The 16458-nt window shown below is 44.1% G+C and overlaps 1 pseudogene across 1 annotated transcript; it reads left to right on the top strand.

Moving 5' to 3' along the window:
* Positions 1–6054: 6054 nt before the first annotated feature.
* Positions 6055–7106, top strand: LOC308420816 (glutamine synthetase-like; annotated as a pseudogene). The gene has a single exon. The product of its transcript is annotated as a glutamine synthetase-like (transcript).
* The last annotated feature ends 9352 nt before the right edge of the window (positions 7107–16458 follow it).

Below are 16458 nucleotides of genomic sequence, written 5' to 3'. Positions count from 1 at the left end.
AGTATTAAATCATAGTGCTGTTGAACAGTATTTGGGGGAGCACTTTTTGCATATTTTATATAACAGACTCTATTTCTCTGTCGATATGTCTGTAAATCTATCTGATATAAACCCAGAAAGAAGATTTTATTTAGACAGTTCTAATTAGAGTGGTTTTCCTTTATTTCTTTAGATTCATAGTTGTTGAAGAGGAAAAATTTACTGTAAAATAATGCCAATCTAGACAATGCTACAATAAATTATTTTATGCAGGGTTGGTTGTTTATATCTATTATTATGTATCTATACTAGAAAAAAATTTTGAAAGTAGAAACTTAACCATCTTAACCTTCAAGCTTATAGAAAATGTGACTATTAACAACCAGCTCCCAGATATGCTTTGGTGCCACAGTAAATAGAATTCTTTGGTGTTTTAAAAGTGTAGAAAGAGGGCCAGGCATGGAGGTGCGCATCTTTTATCCCAGCACTCTGGATTGGAGGCCAGTGTGCTCTACAGATGAGTTCCAGTGCAGCCAGGGCTACATGGTGAGACACTGATTTAAAAAACAAGAAAAAAAATCTAATGGATATTTGTAATGAAATATTCTGACAAAAACGAAATTCATCTTACTATCAGCAGGATGCCATTTTTAGAAAGACATCAGTGACTACACTGGAAATTGCTTTCAGAGGAAATTTTGTGGAGGGTGGTACAGAAAAGATGGCTCAGTAGTGGAGAGTACACACACAGGCCCAAGTTTCGTTCCTTGCACCCCCACTGCGTGGATTATAACATTCACGTGGCTCACAGCCCAAGGATCTCACAGCCTCTTCTGGCCTCTGTAAGCACTTGCACTCATAGGCAGAAAACTACACATAGATATTAAAATTATTTTTTAAAGTTGCTTTTTTAAAAAGTATTTACTTGGGGATAATTTAGTGTTTCTGAGAGTTCTGGGTGTGCAGTTGAGATGTGAGTTGTAGATCTGTGGTACTTCCTAAACTTCCCATACCTCAGCCAGAGCTGATATGGGGGTGGTACTTGGCACTGGGATCCCCAGAACTGCCGTGCCAAGACCATGGTTAACCAAGCATATGACAGAAACTAATCCAATTTAAAGGAGAAAGCCAATATTGGAGGATTTTGCTTATGTGCACTTTTTCCCCTGGCTTGCTGCTTCTAATTCTTCCAGTCTCCCTGAACACACCTATTCTCAACAGTTGTAGTTTTCAATCACAGATCTCCCTCCTGATGGACTTCTTGCATTTCAGTCATATAGATTCAACTAGATACAGACATCATCACAAGTCCTTAAGCTGTTTCTGTCAAATACTTTGTTCTCAGCAATGAAGTTACATAGAAAACTGGTAGCAGAGAAGTGAATATGCCCTACTGTGTGACTCATAGGCCTTTGTGACTGGTTTGAAAGAGGAATGGTAGGGAAACACTGGAATGAATGCTTTTGGAGATCTTCATGGACCATTCTGGTGAGGATTTTGAAAAAAATATATAATGGATGTCCAGTTCATGAGAGTCAGGAGAAAAGCGACCATCAGCAGCAAGGCTGGAGGCCTATGTTGTACTCTGGCAGTCTGGCATTTTGGGGCCTGAGAATTTGGGTGAGGCTGAAACCAATGTAAGAATGGACTAAATTCAGCAGAGGAAAATTGAAGACAGCATAATACTCAGACTATGAGATGGTTGTTTTTTTGCTTCTTTTAGCTAAATGTATAAAGAGAATTGATAGTTAAGAAGCAGAACAAAATCAGAATAGCATGCATTTTGATTGTGTCAGTACCACATAGTTGCAGTTATTAAAGCTTAATAGTATTGGGACACTGCTTGCCTTGTATTGGGAAGTAAGAAATTTGTCTCAGTAAAGGGTTTGGTGGTTTGAATAAAAATGGTCCCCAAAGGCCCATAGGGAATGGCACTACTAGGAGGTGTGGCCTTGTTGGAAGACATGTGTTACTGAGGGTGAGCTTTGAGGTCTCAGAAGCTCAAGCCAGGCCTAGTGGCTCACTTCTCTCTTCTGCTGCCTGTGGATCCAGATGTAGAACTCTCGGCTCCTCCAGTACCATGTCTGCCTGCATGCCACCATGCTTCTTGCTGATGACAATGGTCTTCTGAAACTGTAAGCCAGCCCCTATTAAATATTTTTCCATATAAGAGTTGCTATGGTCATGGTGTCTATTCACAGCAATAGAAACCTTAAGGTGGGCTCCCACCATGGTAATACAAGTGTATGTGAAAGACTGAAATAGGGCCCTGCTCAAAGGGCCATCTAGGGAAAAGTTTTCCTGGGCTCAGCTGTGGCCTGTGGCAACCAGCTTCTTTGGAACTGGTGGTATAGGTTGGCATTGTCTGTAGATGGCAGTGGTTTTGCCAGCATGCATTGTAGAGTTACAGGGCCACAGAGGCTTCACCAAAATTTGAGAAAAGCTGAAGACAGTCAGTGAGCAGCTGGGCTAAATTCCCTGCAGGGAATCCCCAAGCAGGGTAGGATGTTAGAGATGCAAGAAATATACATTTGTTTGCTGGAAAAAAATCCAGTCCTCCCTCACAAAGTCTCTCCCTATCTTCCATTCCCTTTTCCTCAGAGAGTGGGGCCCCCTGGGTATCCCCCAAACCTGGCACATCAAGGTTCTGCAAAGTTTAGGCTTATCCTCTCCCACTGAGGCCAGACAAGGCAGACCTGTTGAGGAACAGATTCCACAGTCAGGCAACAGCTTTATGGACAGCTCCTCTCCAGTTTCGGGGGAACCCACATGGTGACTGAGCCTCATTTATCTCTTTTGTTTATGCCGGAATCCTTGGACCAACCCATACAGCTCTTTGATTGTGGCCTCCATCTTTGAGAACTCCCAGTGGTTACCAACAGTTAAGATGACCAGCAGAGAAGACCAACAGGCTAGTTGACTTTGTGTCCAGCAAAAGTATCCTTCAGCTGTGGAGAGGTCAAGGTTTGTCTGACTTGGTCCTTAGTAGGTCCATTTGCTACAGCTGTTAGGCATTCTTAGGACTGGATTGGTTAGAAAGAAAGGTACAGAGTGTGAGAGACAGAATAAATTAAGGTAAAACTGTTCTCTTATTTAATTTGTAGAGTATCTCAGAAGACAACGGTAGGTTGGATGATTGTAATTTAGGGATTAATGGGATGAATCGTGGAAATGAAGGGTAGGAGGGATAAAAGCTCTGATCCAAGGCACCTGTGTGACCTAGGATTTCAATGGTAACGTGAGTCTTTAGAGGGAATAAGATCAGCTGTAAAGCTATGCTGCAACTCCAAGGCAACTACTATTCAAGAAGATAGAAGTGCAGCTGGTAGACCGATGGAGGATGCAGTGAGAAATGCACTAAAGCCAGAGAAGACAAAAAGGTTAGAAGTTAAAGGGTGGGCACTGGGGGGGGGGGGTGAGCAGGATGGATGCAGGAGTCAGTTCTTTCCTTCCACTATGACTCCTAGAGATAGAATTCAGTAAGTGTTTTTTCCAACTGAGCCATCTTGCTGGTCCCTTCATCTAACTTAAATAGCCGTTGGTAACTAGTGTTGTCATTAGGCAGTGGTGCCTGTCTAATAGTTCCTTCACCAAAAGGGACACTTTCCCAAACCTTGAAAGACAAGCTGTGTGTTCTAGAAGTTTCCTACTTTCTTGCACCCTTGCTGCAGCGTATTTATCTAGCTTGATGCTCAGCTCCCTAACCTGGTGTGTGAAATGTAAAGCTCCGAGCAAGCACTCGTGGTTCTATCTCTGAATGCTGGCACTCACCTCCTGTACTTTTGACTCATCTTCTTCACTCTTCCCCATGGGAGAGGCATGATTGTCATCCTCATCAGACATGACTCAAAGGTCATAGTTTCCTTAGGGCCTTGTGATATCTCAACCTGGAGTCCAACTCAGACCCATTCCTTTCAGCTTCTAACTGCATTCTTGCCTGCCGTTCTCAGAAGTCACATCCTGTCTGTCCAACAAGAAAGCCTTTGAGAGCAGGCCCCAGAAAACCAAAGGTGCTCATATTCTCTGACGTCTCTGCTTACATGCATCATTGATGGCTCTGGGCCATAGTTTCTGAAACTTTATAGTTAGGTGGTTAGTTCATTATTTCCCCACTGGAGGGCAAGCTTTCACACTCAGTATTATTTACCCCCCCCCCCTTTTTTTTTTTTTTGATTTCTTAAGAATGAGCATCTGTATGGCAGGTTGAATTAGTTTTTGTTTTTGTTCTTTGGGAGCAGTTTCATCACCCCTGGTGTTTACCATGTATGTTTTCCTCTTTGATGGTATGTAGGTTTCTGATCCAGTAGGTTGCTGGTGGCTGCCCTCTGCAGAGATGAACAGTTCCACAAAGCTTTTACTAAGTGTAAGTCTGTTTACCTGGCATCGAATGGCAATGTGAACATTTTTCATGGAAAGACAGTCTTAATCTCAGGGTGGGAAGAATGGGGCCTGGCCTCTGGCAGGGTTCTACCCTCCTGGGCTTCTACTTCTTGTTGGCAGATTTTCTAGGACACAAGACTTTGTGATATTTTCAAACTGGAAGGCTCATTTTGGTTACTTCCCACTGGTACCATCCCAGAATAAGTCCTACAGGGTAGGAAGGAATGGTTTGTTTCTTAACACTCAACCCAGAACACTTCTGTAAACAAGCATTTGGGTATTTTTCCCACAAAGACCAGGTCCCTGATATTAGCCTATACTTCATTTCAGTTCTGACCTTGTCTGTCTGAATTTAGTAGCATCAGCTCCCACAGGTTAAGGGCTTCAGTCCCACAAGATGGCTAAAGTCTAGACATGCAGTGCTACTGACTGACTGGATGGAAATCAGAGACCCAGTGATCCTCTCCTTCAGTTGGATCATTTGTTAAGACAATCCTAGAGCTCAAGGAAGCATGCACTAACTTGTTTATAGAGTATTAGAAAGGATACAGATGTTCAGTCAGATGGGAAGATGATGAGGGTAGACACTGCTCTTTCAGGAGTTTGGGGTACTGTACTCTGCTAGCACTTCCAGAGGATTATGGGAACCTAGAAGGTCCTCAACCTGGCTGTAATGGGAAATACATTAGGTATGGTAGACTTAAAATTGGCCATTAGTAATCAACCCTAAGGCTGCTCTTCTCCCTGCAGATGGGGTGGTCTGGGGTGAAAACCCCAGCCCTCTAACCTTGTGATTGGCTTTCTCTAACATTACCCCCAATTTGAGGATCTCCAGGGTCCTCAGCCACTGGTCACCTCATTAGTACAATATACCAGAACACCATTGGGGAGGGGGGTTCAAGGTTTTCGGGTGCTGTAGACCAGAAAACAGCACCAGGACCAAAAATTTTGTCAACATTTTGCAATTGACTTAATTAGGAGTCATTTTGTGTCATTCATTCATCCCATGTACAGAACACTGCCTGGCTTTGAGTAAATATGTTTTGAGCAAGAAATCTTGTAATTGAAACATCCATTTGGCTCTTTAAAATGTATTTCACAATAGCTGAGAATGGGAGTAGAACAGGGTATTTGAGCAGCACTCCCATCTCCTCTCTGTTCTTCATCTCACTCTCGTGGCCTGTCTACCCATCTATCATGTGGCAGGTCACTGCTCCAAACACCTAATGAAAAGCAAAGGCTAGTAATTCCCCACCAGCCTCAGAGTGCCAAGTGACTCCTCCCCTCTAGGAGGGAGTATTCCAGTCTTATCTAGCCATAGTTCCTGGAGTGCCTCCAAGGCCCTAGGGAACCCCCCGCCCCGAAGAAGTATCCCAACCTTATCTAACACCAGCCCCTAGAATGTGGGTCAGGAGCCCCAACTTGGCCCAGGTTGGTGGTAACCAATCACCTTAAAGGTCATATGACCCCCACCAGCACTTATATACCTAATCACCATTGCTGTAACTCATCCTCTACAAAATATATAAAAACTGTACTAACAGGGAGTTTAGGGTTGCCTCTCCTCTGAATGTAAATTGACCCCAGTGTGCTGGAACAATAAACCTCTTGCTTTTGCATCAATCTCCAATCTCTCATCTCATTCAAGGGAGTCTCCCAGTAGTTAAGGCTTGATTCGAGTCTTACATTTCCACCATGGCCACCTCAGCAAGTTCCCACTTGAACTGAGGCGTCAAGCAAATGTACATGTCCCTGCTCCAAGGTGAGAAAATCCAAGCTATGTATATCTGGGTTGATGGTACCAGAGAAGGACTACATTGCAAGACCCATACTCTGGAGTGTGAGCCCAAGTTTGTAGAAGAGTGGAACTTTGATGGCTCTAGTACCTTTCCGTCTGAAGGCTCCAACAGCGACTTGCATCTCCATCCTGCAAGTTGGTGTTCCATGAAGTTTTCAAGTATAACCAGAAGCCTGCAGAGACCAACTTGAGGCACATTTGTAAATGAATAATGGACATGGTGAGAAACCAGCAACCCTGGTTTGGAATGGAACAGGAATATACTCTCATGGGAACAGACAGACACCCTTTTGGTTGGCTTTTCAATAGCTTCCGTGGACCCCAAGGTCCATATTGCTGAGGTATGGGAGCAGACAAAGCTTATGGTAGCGGTATTGTGGAGGCTCACTACCGGGCCTGCTTGTATGCCGGAGTCAAGATTGCAGGGACAAATGCTGAGGTTATGCCTCCCCAGTGGGAATTCCAAATAGGACCCTGTGAAGGGATCCACATGGGAGAGCATCTTTGGATAGCTCGTTTTATCTTGCATTGAATGTGCAAAGACTTTGGAGTGATAACAACCTTGGACCCCAAGCCCATTCCAGGGAACTGGAATGGTGCAGGCTGCCATACCAACTTTGGCATCAAGGCCATGCAGAAGGAGAATGGTCTGAAGTGCATTGAGGAGGCCATTGATAAACTGAGCAAGAGGCACTAGTAACACATCTGTGCCTACAATCCCAAGGGGGGCCTGGACTGGATTCCAGGAAACCTCCAACATCAACGACTTTTCTGCTGGTGTTGCCAACCGCAGTGCCAGCATCCACGTTCCCCAGACTGTTGCTCTGAGGATTACTTTGAAGACCATCAGCCTTCTGCCAATTGTGATCCCTATGCAGTGACAGAAGCCATTGTCTGTACGTGTCTCCTCAATGAAACTGGTGATGAGCCCTTCCAATACAAGAACTAAGTGAACTAGACTTCCAGTGATCGTGAGCCTTTCCTAGTTCATCCCACTCCCAACTCTTCTGGCTCCCACTTGTCCCCACTGTAACTCAAGGGATGGAATACCAAGGTCTTTTTATTCCTCATGCCAGTTAATCTTGCCTTTAGTGATCAGAATAGAGGGGTCAGGTTCTTAATTTCTACACACCCAACCCTTTCTTTCCTTTCTAGCTTTCTGGTGGGTAGTGGGAGGAGGGAGGGGAAGGGTAACCGAATGCTTCATCTCATCAGGAATGCATATCCAGTAGGCATAGCTGTCACAAAATGGGTGTACTTGTGTGAAGGAGGACTTTATTTTCTTCAGGATAGTTGAAAGGGCAGGCCCAATGGCTTAGATTGACATTTCCTCTGTTGTTTGAGAGCTGTTATTTCTTCGGGTAAAACCAACTTTCTGTTCCAAATGAAAGTCAGGTGAGGAGTTGGAAGTTGGTCTCTTGTGCCATGCTTCCTTAGCTTGGGGGAGGGGAGTTCATGCCCTCCATGAGCACAGTTCAGTGTATCACCTGACGAGTGGCCCTACTGTAAAGGAAAAAAAAAAGTTGGCATTTGTTGGTCCTCCTATTATAACACAAAGCAGAGTGATATTTTTATATTTAAATGTTAAAGACAAAAAAGTTATATATACAGATGTGTGGATATGTCTTTCTAATTGAGAAAACCATCCTATTCACTGGGTGCCAAGTTTGAGTGAGGAACTTGGTTTGGAAATGAGGCTTTCTTGAGGTAGGGTTGTGTAGGTTGATGCCAAAGCAGTACATGATTGAACATTAGAGAGGTAGGCGGGGAAAAGTCTAGGAGAGCGTAAGAAGAGGAGGAGGCAGGAGTTTCGAGAGGAGGCAACATGGAAGCAGACGTGGATGTTTCTCTTGTTACATCTCTATATGAATAAGGTTGTTATAAGTGTTTTATAAGGGATGGAATCATACAAGATCATTTGACTTTATCTAGGTGGGCAAATTATATCATGCCAATTAGATCAGAGTACTTTGGTGTGTTCTTTGATGTGATGACTTAATTGAGTTCAAAGGGTGTAGTGGTGGAACGCACAAAGCCGGTCACAGAGTTGGGAGGAGTATGTGTAGCCTTGGCAACAACACGCCAAGGGGAAGTGAGTAAAAGCAACATGCCAGGGCGAGTGGAGTGGACAGCAGTGTCTGGGACAAAAGAGGCCGCTGGTGTCTGTGCGTACGTAGAGGTGATGGAGCTGCTAAGATACAGATACCCTCCAGTGCCATGTGACTCTAGGGGAGCCGGCACTAGCATGGGATAAAAGGTGATTTTCTAAGTTTTATATTTACCACCACAGGGATGGGCATGCAGTACCCGGAAACTTGGTTATCTTGGGGCTCCGCTTCATTACTCCTTAGGGTTTCCCTGCCCTCTCTGCAGAAGCAGATGTTGGACAGGCAGACAGTAGGAAGCCACTGCTTGCCACCACCTGTCCCTGGGCTTATATTTAGAGGATGTGTATAATTAATACACATGAGTTAGAAGTATGAGTTGGCTGGTCAACTTGAACATTGGTACTGACAGGTGGGTGAGTGTTACTAGGGTTATTTTTTGGTGGGACTAGCATGTCACTAAAGCAGGCCTTTTGATATATTACATATTTAAAAGCAAAACAAATGTAGATTTCAGTCAAATTTGTAGGGTTTCTAACTTCACAGAATTGCCTGTTTGTTTCAATGTCTCCTTCCACTTGGCTTTTAGAGGAGCTAAGGAAAGATCTGGAGTTAAAACTTGTCATTCTGTGTCCTAGTGTCCTCTCCCCCAGCAGACTGTCCTTTCCTCCTGAAAAAGCCGATAGAATCCTGTTTTGTTTTGTTTTATATAATAAGCATATCCCACCTCCAGAAAAAGATATTCCACAGAGTTGTATTTACTTGTTGCCTTTTAAATTATTCTTTTGGTTATAATACAAAGGCCTGGGTTGGTTTCATTGTGACTTTTTTTGTGCATACATATTTTTACTTTGTGTTGTTGGTCATCTCTCTTGCCTGCCTGTTCTGATTTCTTCCATATTACACTAATAAAAGGAGCAGTCCATCAAGAAGGTGCGACACTTGTAAGTCTGTATATACCAAACACTAGGACTCCTAGGCTCATAACACAAACATTAGAGGAGCATAGTGCTGCAAGCCTTTGATCCCAGCACAGGCAGAGGGGGAGGGGGAGGGGGAGAAGGATCTCTCTGTTCTACAGTGAGCTCCATGACAGCCAGTGCTACATAGAAAGACAATCTCACAAAACAAAACAAACAAAAATGGATTGAATAAGCCAGAGCTAAAAGCCTTGCATATAGTCCTTTAAAAAAATGGTATCTGCATGTTCAGAAATGAACAAAAGAGAGAAATAAAGAAAACCCAGACTCCTGTGTGGAAGCAAAGATCCAGAGACACTGACTCTCTAGCCTGTGGTTTTTCTCTCCCATAAGTCCTCTGTGGTGTTTGAGACACAAGGGACCCTGCTGTTAGTTATGCCTTAGTTGAGAATTTCCTACTTCTCACCAGTGTGAGGATCTCAGACAAAGCCTACCTTTTCAATGCGCACTGGGAAATCCTCTAGTCCAGCGTGAGGGCTCTGATTAGTAATGAGCTCATTACAAACCCTGTTCTGTAGAGCATTGGGCAGAATTCCAGGTTGTCTTGAGTTGAGCTTCAAGCATTGGAGGGTAGAGGGAGCAGAGATGAGGAAAGTTGATCAGTTGGCAAGTGGGATTATTATTCTGGCGACTTAAAAGCTAATGGCTAAACTCAATGCCATCCCTTCTCCAGCCTCCTTCCTCAAAGTTTGCCAGCTTCACACGCTGCTCTGTCCTTGTCCACAGGAATCAGGTCAGAACAAACAACTTGAGCTGTTCCTTAAACCAAAATGCTAGTTCTTGTCCAGTGGATATTGCCCAACACTCCGGATCCTGGAGGCAGGAACTGATGCAGAGGCCATGGAGGAATGCTGCTTACTAGCGTCCTCTTCCTGGCTTGCTCAGTCAGCTTCCTTGTAGAATCCAGGACCACCAGTCCAGGAATGGTCCCACCCACAGTGGGCTGAGGCCCTCCCACGTCCATCACTGATTAAGAAAATGCCTTAGAGCTGGATCTTATGGAGGCATTTTTCTCAATTAAGGCTCCTTCCTTTCAGACTTTAGCTTGTGTCAAGTTGATATAAAATTATCCAGCACGCTGGGCTATGTAATGTACCAAGACTCTGTTCCGGGGAGTGAGGTTGGGGGCAATCCATGCAAATACCAACAAGTAAACTTTAAGCTAAAATTAGTGGAAAAAGGAGGATCATCTTAGTGATTAGGGTCCATCAGGGAACCTCAACACATCTAGCTTCATAAAACAAACGTTGTTCATGTAAAGGCACAGACCAAGCCCAGCATAGCAACAGCAGGAAACTTCAATACCCTACTTTTAGCACTAGCAGGCCATCCCAACAAAACTAAAATGAGAAATGTCTGAGTTTGAAGGCATCACAGAGCAAATGGACCCAGCAGGTGTCTACAGAACATTCCATCCAAACACTGCACAATACAAACACTCTTGACTGGGGATGTAATGTACCAGAAATGTCAAGTCCCTGCCTCAACTTCCCTCCACCAGTGACTGTAACCGTGAGGATCTGTTCTCCTTTAGGTGGCTGTTTGTCGGAATGTTTTATCATAGCCAGAAAATAGAAACCAGGGAAGGTTCTTAGTCCATCTTGTGCTGCTATAGCCAAATGCTAGAGACTGGATAATTTATAAAGAATAGAAATGTTTTTCTGACTGGTCTGAAGGCTGAGAACTACAAGAGGAGAGGGGGATAAAGTTGATTTTATTTACAATTAGTTATTTTGTGTTGGAGGCAATCTGGCTATGTTGTTCAGGCTGGTCTTAGATTCCCAGCTCCAGGTTGGTCCTTCCTGCCTCAGCCTCTGGAGTAGCTGGAAGTACAGAACCTTGCCTCTCTGCTCAATCAGCCTTATTTTTATAAGATGCTCACTCCTATAAGACATCAGTGTATTAGTGAGGGCAGAGTTCTCACAACCCCCTCCCCCTCAGGTGGGATCCATGGCTTTGCACATGTGAGACCAGTGCTCTGATACTAATGTAAATTGTGGGGCCTTTTGTTCTTTATTATGCCCAGTGACTTCTCTGCTGTGTTACCCATGGCCACAAATACACCAGTCCAGATCAGGCCTAGACCAGCAGCTGCGCTCCTCAGACTGTTTAAAAAATATAGCAGTGAAAAGCGAGGCAGAGATGCCAAAGAAATTCAGGAATTCAGAATGCACACTGAACCGCTGTCTGGAAGGAAAAAGGGACAATCGTCATGAGGGAGTGTGTGAGACACTTCTTTTTTAAAGCTGATCCTGTCACATAGAGACAGAGCTGGCTAGCCACACATCCTCCATGGTCAGTCTGCTCAGAGCCCTCTGAAGAGTCGATACCAGCATCGTTTCGGGTTTATTCACAGTTTATTCCCTCAAAAACATACTATTTCAAAAGAATGGGTTCAACGTAAGAGTAGTGCATAAAAGAAACATGTGTGAGACCAGGGGTGTGTGTGTGTGTGTCTGTCTGTGTGTCTCTCTCTCTCTCTCTCTGTGTGTGTGTGTGTGTGTGTGTGTGTGTGTAGGACAGCTTAAGTGTGGAGCTATAGCCTCCCATGTGAACCCTCAGGTCCAACCCTTGAACTGAAACACAAAATGTTCAAAAAAAAAAAGTATCGAAAACAGTAAGAATCCGTATTAAGAGAAACAACTTTCCTGGGGTGCCTGTGGAGAGCCCTTTCCTTTGAAAACTATTTATTGTCTACTCCTCTGCTCTCGAAAATAATTTTAGGGTGCCTGCTACACTTTTCACTTAAGCCCGCTGAGTCCGTTGCATCCAAGTTCCTGGGTCCGGTGGTGTTGAGGGTGGAATCTACCTCTAGGTGGAGACAGACCCTTGTCTTTTGTCTTAAGGGTTAAGAAGGCCGCTCACCTTAGACAAAGTGCTTTTTCAGTCCAGACTCACTGCCTTCCCCACCCCCACCCCAAGCCCAAGACCACAGTGTAGCCCCTACAGCCAGCAAAGCTGCCAGGAGGCTCAGGGATCTGTCCCTGTCTGATGGCTGACACAGAACACAGATTACTTTGCTTTTCTTTTTCTCCAGTAGGACCAGGACCAGGACCTAAATATGCTTTTAAACTCCCTAGCCGAAGCTTCGGGCTTCTAACCCCTTTTCTGACCTTCCCCTCCAGCTAACTGATGCCTCCAGGTGGCTAACCTCCAGGCTGCCTTATCTCTGACAGCTTGGCTGGTTTCTTCTTTCCTCCCTTCCCGGCAGCCAGGAGATTTGCAGCTTGCCTGCCCCAGGGTTTTCCTTCTCGACTCTAAAAACTGCCCTCAGGCTTCTGTGGGGTTTTTTTTGGGGGGGGGGGTGGATATAAATTCTGTTTGTGTTACCTACTTCTATTAATGAAACTAAGAAACCCGAGAGGGGAACTTGATTTCCCAAGTATCATATGACCATGGATGGCCAAACACCTACCCACCCAGACACTGGCCACACTCTGTCCTACTTTTAAATTCTTTAATTAGCAAAATATCTATGTACAGAAAATAAAAATATATCTCAAAAAATTAAAAAACAAAAACAGAAAAAAATCAAGGTTCTAGGCCCTGTCAATCAAGAGTCAGAGAGAGAGAAAGATCATTCTTATTCCTTTGTATGGCAGAATCTAAATTAATGTACTAAATAAACCTATCATTCCCCCTCCCCCTTTTTTTAAGCAAGCACTCTGCTGACCAGGACATAATTTTTCCCTTAAACTTATTCTTCTATATCAAATTCTCCATTTTGTTTTTGTTTTTGATCAAGGAGGTTTCTGAATTTTCTAGAACCCAAATCCCTATGTAAATTAAAATTAGAAAAATTTACATGTGCAAAGACTACCAGGCTGTAAACAAGTTAAAATAATTTATGTGTTAAATGTTTTCATAAATGGCCAGCATAAAAGGAAATTTTTATTAGGCTTTCAAACTCATAGTTCATGAATCTCATGACAAATACTACATATTAATGGATATATTAGTTTCTCTTTACTCGCTCCTGCTCCCCCCCCCCGTGTGTGTGTGTGTGTGTGTGTGTGTGTGTGTGTGTACACATACAAATATATAGTGTTTAAGTATATGAAAGGGCACATGAGCGGCAGGTTGTGTCCATTTGTTAGATTGTAGTAACCACTTCACCAGCGCTATCATTGTTATATTTCACAGGCACTTGTAAAATCCTTTGCGTCTATGTTACATTGTATTATATTGTATAGACCCAGGCAGAGGAATCAACTCCATCAGCTCTTTGAAGTTCTCAGTCCTTTTCTCCTTCTCCTTCTTGTTCTTCTTCTTCCTCTTCTTCTTCCTCCTCCTCCTCCCCCTCCTCTCCCCTCCCCCTCCCCTCCCCTCCTCCCCCTCCTCTCCCCTCCCCATCCCCTCCCCTCCTCCCCCTCCTCTCCCCTCCCCATCCCCTCCCCTCCTCCCCCTCCTCTCCCCTCCCCCTCCCCTCCCCCATGTTTCATGGAACATGCTGGTAGCTCCTCCCCGAGTGAGGTAAGCAGTGAGGAGGAACAATATGAGTTGGCCTGTGCCAACAGTTCTTGTCCCCTGAGCCCCCACCTCCCTCCCCACAGGATGCAAGTGGGAGAGGCCAGGCTCAGTCCCTGAGAGCAGCCCTCCTATGAACGCAGATGAGCTTCTGGGGTAAATAGCTCTGCTCCTTGCTTCTTGTGCCCTGAGTTCGGTTTTCATATTTCAGGTAGTGGGTTGTGGCACACACTTGAGGTCTTAGTCCATTTGTGTCTCACTGGAGCCGTCCTGTAAGAGCACCTGACCCACATACTGACACTTGTCTCCAAACAAGGGAGCAAAAAAAACAAAAAACAAAAAACAAAACAAAACAAAACAAAACAAAAACCAAAACCAAAAAAAACTGCCTGTTAGAAGAATACAGGATACTTTAAAAACATAATTTCTAACTCTTGCCTCCCTCTGGTCCTCCCCTTTATTTCATCTCCTCCCCACTTCTCACTCCCTTCTCCTATCTCCATTTTATAGTTTAAGACGAAGCAAGTATCTAGAGAAACAAACCACAAACTAAACACCCGCCCAACTCAGAAAAAGTACTAGATCTAAAGGGAGTCAGACTCTGTTAGTTTTTTGGTTTTGGTTTTTCCGGCTCCTGAGGTCTAACCAAGGGTTTCACTTGTGCTAGCCGAATGAGCTGGCTCCCCGCCTGGTCTGCGTATTCAGGTGCATTCTCTGTTTATCCCAGCAACGCGCTTCACTGGCACCCAGCACTAGTTAACAAGCTGACTGATCCACCATACTGGGTATTTTTGTGTGCCTGATTTCTTTCAGATTGACAGCAGATGGGCACAGACTTGCTGTTAGAGATTCAAGAACATAGAAGACAATTTTCTGCCTCTGGGTATTGTGTCCTGTTGGCTGTAAGGATAAAGCGGCCACTAAAAGGAAAGAGATATCCGGTCATGAGGAAATCTAATCTCTTCATACGGGGCACCGGTGTTGTTAAAAGATGACGTCCTGGGTTTTGGCACCAATGTTAGGAAAAGGATGGAGAGAGTGGAAGGAATATAGCTCATGGAGGTGCGGCGAGGCCTGGAGGTGAGGGGGTGGCTCTGGGATCCATGTTGGGAATCCCTTCCCCTATGGGACCAGCCACATGACACAGTATAGTGTAGAATAGAGTTTATTTAGTTCATGGGGGAATTAAGAGGGTAGTAGAGGCAGAGAGAGAGAAAAGAGAGGAGTAGAGAGGTAGAGGAGTAGAGGCCGGCCATGAGCATGTGGAAAGAGAGGGGGTAAGGGAAGGGGGAGGGGAGGGGTAAGGGTGGGAGAGAAAGAACAAGAGAGAGCAAGGGGGGGCAAGCAGCCCTTTTTATAGTGTCAGGTCATTGGGGTGGAGCATGCCTGGCTGTTGCCAGGTAACTGAGGGGTGGGGTTTACAGAATCCCAACAGCCACTTTGCAGGAAGAGATGGGGGTTAATCTGAAAGACGTGGTAGCTAGGTAAAGCCCAGAGGCTTATGGCTGAAAACAGTATTTAATGGAAACCCACAGGACAAAATGGAGTGGAAGAGGATGGGGTGCTGATGGGCTGTCACAGTGTTGGCCTGGCAGCAGCTCTATATGCCTTTAGATTATTTTAATTTGTTAATGTATACATTTTATTTATTGATCTTTTTTGGGGGATGAATTTTTTGTTTTTGTTTTTGTTTTTGTTTTTTTGTTTTGAGACAAGGTCTGTATTCTATAGCCCAGGCTTGCCCAAAACTCCTGGCACTCCTCCAACCTCAGTGCAGAGGTTTCACACTTTCTACCCTCAAATCCCACCACAAGGAATTCTTTCTTTTTATCTAGCGCTCAGATGGAACCCAGAGCCTTGCATGCTCTGGGCAGGTACTGTGTGTCTGAGCCACATCCCAGCTCTGAACACGATTTTATACAACAGGTACCACATTGCAAGGTAGCACCTGGAAAACACTGATTTGGGTGACAATCCAGAAAGAATCGGCTTCTGTTGCATCAGATTCCTTTGTGTTATTAATATGTTAGGATTTCTGTAGATTGGTCGGGAAGAGAACACCAAATAAACATGGACCGCAGGACAGTATACTCCCTTGTGCTTTCTGCAGAGGGCTGGAACAGAGTCAGAAGAACCCTCACTGAACCATGCAGAAATTCACACAAGAACTTCACATTTTTTATTTTCTCCAACTTAGAAATGTCACCTCTATGAAGATATTCTTGAGTTAGCAGAGGATAAAGACTGGTCACCAAGCTTGACGATCTGAATCAGACCCCCAGAACTCACATTGTGGAAGGAGAGAACAGACTTCACAAAGTTGCCTTCTGACACACACACACACACACACGTAAAATAATTTTAAAAAGAAAAATCCAGAATGAGTTTAGATATAGAAATCCTAGAACATTTACATTCATTAATATGTAAATGTGGGGGAAGTATAAGTGTTATAAAGTAGGATTTTTTTCTTACCCATTTTAACTTAGTCATTTTTTATTTGGTGCTCTTTCTTTACCCAGACATCTATTAAAATAAAGAAAAATGCTGCTTAATGGCATGGAAAAACATGTTACATGTTACATCTAAGCATCCATGTTACATGTTACATCTAAGCATCCATGTTACATGTTACATCTAAGCATCCATGTTACATGTTATATCTAAGCATCCATGTTACATGTTACAGCTAAGCATCCATGTTACATGTTACATCTAAGCATCCATGTTACATGTTACATCTAAGCAT

Source organism: Micromys minutus (assembly GCF_963924665.1).
Source record: "Micromys minutus genome assembly, chromosome: 5".
Taxonomy (NCBI): Eukaryota; Metazoa; Chordata; class Mammalia; order Rodentia; family Muridae; genus Micromys; species Micromys minutus.
Note: the sequence above shows the minus strand (reverse complement) of the source record. Positions and strands in the feature narration are given on the sequence as shown.